This window comes from Anomaloglossus baeobatrachus, chromosome 11 (genome assembly GCF_048569485.1).
Source record: "Anomaloglossus baeobatrachus isolate aAnoBae1 chromosome 11, aAnoBae1.hap1, whole genome shotgun sequence".
In the NCBI taxonomy this organism is placed as follows: Eukaryota; Metazoa; Chordata; class Amphibia; order Anura; family Aromobatidae; genus Anomaloglossus; species Anomaloglossus baeobatrachus.
The window spans coordinates 58,580,929-58,585,883 of record NC_134363.1 but is presented as its reverse complement, the minus strand read 5'-3'; positions in this window follow the sequence as shown (position 1 = coordinate 58,585,883).

Below are 4,955 nucleotides of genomic sequence, written 5' to 3'. Positions count from 1 at the left end.
CAGACTAGACTCACCGGCAGCCGCAGCATCAGAGGACGGGGCCGTGGAAGAGCGACGCCGCCAGGACGCAGGTAGGATCTTCTCCAGAAGCGCTGCGCTCCCGGCGGCCGTTCACTAATTTAGTTTCCCGGCTTCGGGCCTACCTCGGGCCGGTGCGCTCCGCCCCCCTGTTTGCGCGCGTGTTTTTCCGGCCACGCCCCCCTCGACTTCTGCCTGGAGACAGCCAGTGCTGCAGCACGCCCCCCTTCCTCCCAGCATCCCCTACGTGACAGGATCCAGGGAGAGGATCACAGCGGCAGCGCAGGAGTGCTCATCAGCGCCAGGCCTCCTCAGCGTTCACAGGGGTTCGTGGCTTCACAGGGCAGCAGCGCTCAGCAGGTCGGCAACTCTCCAACAGGCAGGCAGGATGGGACCGAGGACCACAGCCTCGCCGGCAGAACACAGGTAAGACTTCGCTGCGGGCCGGCCTCTAATCTAGTCCCCTGCTTCGGCCTACCTCAAACAATCAGGCCTCCGTCTCCCAGTGTTGCGCGCAAGTTTTTTTCTTCCCATGCATAACCCCTGCAGGTCCTGCCCGGTCCCAAACCAGCCAGCCGCCTACTGCAAAAAAAAAAAGGCTGCCTTTTTCCTCTTCAGCAATGCGCCCCCCCGCTTTTTTCTGAGACCCTTGCGGACCTGGGTGGGACACAGGACCCGGGTGAGTGCTGCTCCTGCTTAGGAACAGACTATCTCTTTAATTTGTTCCCCTTTTTTCTCCTGTCTCCCCCCTAGCGTCACTAGTGTTTTTTTTTCCTAAGCACCTCATAGCATTGTATGCATGCACAGCCTGCTAGGTAAAATCCTCCCATCCAAGCTACGCCCCCCGCTCGGCTTGCGCCCCATGTCACCGCCAGCACCCGAGCTCCACGGCACGCTCTTATACAGAGGGGTAGACCCTCTATCCCAGTCTGTGGACTCTCTCTCTCAAGGGCGTCTAGGATCATCACGCAGGCGTTGCAGTCGCTTCCTACGTCCGGCCATGCTCCCCCAGTCCAGCTGGCTCTGGACAACAGTCGGTCTGATCCAGACCCGATCACTAGAGCGCAGAAGGGGACCTGCTAGGCCTCCTTTCAAAGCCTCCTGGAGATCTCATCACCTCCAGGCCCCGAGTGTTCCTCGTCCCCGAGGTCGGCCGACCCTTTATTCAGGAGAAGAGTTGGATGCAGCCTCGATACTGATTCCAGATCTGAGGTCGGAGGTAAAGTGGATAGTCCGGCTAAAGCGGTAAGTCATACGCTAGAGCTCCAGACGGACTCTGTGGATACCCAGTGCTTGCATGTCTCCTTAAAACAGGTTTAGCGGGCACACAGGCAATTTGGTGACCATCCAGTCTTTGCTGAAAGTCTGTACAAGCACTGACGGCAACCGGTCAAGATATTCAACAAGGGTAAGTCGTTTGTTTTTCTTGTTCCCTCTTCCCGAGGCTCTCAAGAAGGTCTGGGCAGGCTCGCCTATGGTCGCCCTGCTGTTTTTTTCCGGCGGTCACCTCCCATCACTTTCTCCCGCACGGGGCATCGCCCTGAGACGCCACAGTACTCCTACTGCCCTCGCCGCCATCTAGCTGGCAGCATCCATGATGGCCGAGTCCGATAACCTCCACAACGTTTTTTTTTCGCTTGGCATCGAGCAATCCAGAGTTTCACAATCTGGCACACAGTTTGCTCTAGCGGGTGAGTACATACTCATCGCATCTCTTCAGCAGCTTACTGCCCAGTGAAAGCGGCTGGCAGCACGGGGACCATCTGTCGGGCGATCTGGCTCAGAGCCTAGTATGCAGACGCGCCTTCTAGGATATCACTTACAGCCCTCTCCTTTACAAGAGGTCGTTTGTTTGGGGGACTGGCTGGATCAGGTTATAGACGAGATCAAGGGAGCTTCGGTTCCACACGCATGAGAAAACCAGGTCCTCGCAGAGGAACAGGAAGATTCCGTACCTCAACGCACGCCCTCTCTGGCTTTTCTCAGCCACGCCAGCCATCGACGACTACGTCCGGATCACAGTGCTACCCCGCAAGATAACTCTCGGTCGTCGCGCGCGGGGCGCAGACCAGGTGGAGGGGGGGGGACGCCTGTCTCATCCCAATCACGTCTGGCGGACTTAGATCACGGACGCCTGGGTCGGAGAGATGCTGGTCTCAGGGTACATAACAGAGTTTTCAGCAGGTCGATCGTCGGACATATAGGTCGCACCTATTTCTTTGTCGCTCCATTGGGAGACCCAGACAATTGGGGTGTATAGCTTCTGCCTCCGGAGGCCACACAAAGTATTACACTTAAAAGTGTAAAGCCCCTCCCCTTCTGCCTATACACCCCCCCGTGCATCACGGGCTCCTCAGTTTTTATGCTTTGTGCGAAGGAGGCACACATGCACGCATAGCTCCACAATTTAGTCAGCAGCAGCTGCTGACTTTATCGGATGGAAGAAAAGAGGGCCCATAACAGGGCCCCCAGCATGCTCCCTTCTCACCCCACTCTGGTCGGCGGTGTTGTTAAGGTTGAGGTACCCATTGCGGGTACATAGGCAGGAGCCACATGCTGTTTTTCCTTCCCCATCCCCTTAGGGCTCTGGGTGAAGTGGGATTCTAATCGGTCTCCAGACACTGGGACCGTGCTCCCTCCGCAGCCCCTGGGGAATCTGCTGGACAGGAGCCGGGTATCGTCAGGGACAAGGCCCTGCTAGTGTGAGGTACTCTGTGTCCCCTTGGGGACGGCGCATGGAGCGCTTGTGTTATACACGCTGCAGCACTGCTGGGTGTGTTAGTACGCCGGGACTACCGCGCTGACCGTGCTTGTTTGCCGGCCGCGCTTATAACTTTAGTCCCCGGCTTCTGCGGCCTAGTTCCACATACTCCCGCCCCCCGGCCTGCCAGTCAGGGGAAGGGAGGGACGCTGCACTGGACGTCAGCGCTGAGGGCTGGAGCATACTTTGTATCCTCCTCCCCCCTCACTGAGCACAGTGGGGCACCAGATTCCCGCACTTTCTAGGGCACGCCCACGGCCCCCTCCTTCACACAGAACGCCGGCAGCCATTCCTGTCAGCACGTCTGAAGCTGGAGAGGAGAGACAACACGGCTCTGGGAGGCCCAGGCAGGGAATCTGGTGGTCACACAACCGCTTTGGGCGGTCGGTAAGCCGCACCTGTTACTAGGTGCTAGCCCCCCTGGGTGCCGAAGTGTATATATATATATATGCTCATTTGCTATACATATACTCTGTACGGTCGCACTGGTTGTTTTTGGCTATATACCCTCCCGGATTGTACTCTGAGGAGACAACAGCATGTCGTCCGCAAAAAGCAAGGGTGCCAAAGCACAGGCTTACTTTGCAACCTGTACCTCATGTGCGGCTATGCTACCGGCAGGTTCCACCTACCCTCATTGTGTGCAATACTCGGCCCCGGCGGCACTTACTCAGCCAGAGCCTCTGCCACTGGTGGCACAGGTGGAACCACCTGCTACCACTGTCCAGGTGACAGGGACGGAGTTTGCAGTATTCGCTGACAAACTTTCTGAGTCTATGGATAAATGGTCTGCTAAAATACTAGAAGCTTTGCAGTCCAAACTGGTAACACAGGCCCCGGCCTCTGTGGAGTCATTGACCCCAGGCCCCCCTCGGTTGGAGCAGCAAAGTGCTCCTGGGGTGACTCATAGGTCCCAAGGTGAGGTCTCCGACACGGACCGCAGTCCCAGACCGCCTAAACGGGCTCGCTGGGAGATTCCCTCGACCTCATCACACTGCTCAGGGTCTCAGCAGGAGGACTCTATAGATGAAGCGGAGGGGGCAGATCAGGATTCTGATCCTGAGGTCGCTCTCAACCTAGATACACCGGAAGGAGACGCCATAGTGAATGACCTTATAGCGTCCATCAATCAGGTGTTGGATCTTTCTCCCCTAGCTCCTCCAGTTGAGGAGTCAGCTTCTCAGCAGGAGAAATTCCGTTTTAGGTTTCCCAAACGTACAATGAGTACGTTTCTGGATCACTCCGACTTCAGAGAGGCAGTACAGAAACACCGAGCTTGTCCAGATAAGCGCTTTTCTAAGCGCCTTAAGGACACACGTTATCCCTTCCCCCCTGACGTTGTCAAGGGTTGGGCTCAGTGTCCCAAGGTGGATCCTCCAGTCTCCAGACTGGCGGCCAGATCCATAGTTGCAGTGGATGATGGGGCTTCACTTAAAGATGCCACTGACAGACAGATGGAGCTCTGGTTGAAATCCATCTATGAAGCTATCGGCGCGTCCTTTGCTCCGGCATTCGCAGCCGTATGGGCACTCCAAGCTATCTCAGCTTGTCACTCGCAGATTACTACGGTCACACGTGTCTCTGCTCCGCAGGTGGTGTCCTTAACCACTCAGGCGTTTGCGTCCTACGCCATTAATGCTGTCCTGGACTCTGCGAGCCGTACGGCGGTAGCATCCGCCAATTCGGTGGTAGTCCGCAGGGCCTTGTGGCTCCGTGAATGGAAGGCAGACTCTGCTTCCAAAAAGTTTTTAACCGGTTTGCCACTTTCTGGCGACCGCCTGTTTGGCGAGCGATTGGATGAAATCATAAAACAATCCAAGGGAAAGGACTCATCCTTACCCCAGTCCAAACCAAACAAACCTCAACAGCGGAAATCGAGGTTTCGGTCCTTTCGGCCCGCAGGCAGGTATCAATTCTCCTCGTCCAACAGGCCACAGAAGGATCAGAGGAACTCCGATTCATGGCGGTCTAAGTCACGTCCTAAAAAGACCGCCGGAGGAACCGCTCCCAAAGCGGCCTCCTCATGACTTTCGTCCTCTTCAAACCGCATCCTCGGTCGGTGGCAGGCTCTCCCGCTTTTACGACGCCTGGCTACCACAGGTACAAGACCGTTGGGTGAGAGACATTCTGTCTCACGGTTACAGGATAGAGTTCAGCTCTCGTCCTCCGACTCGTT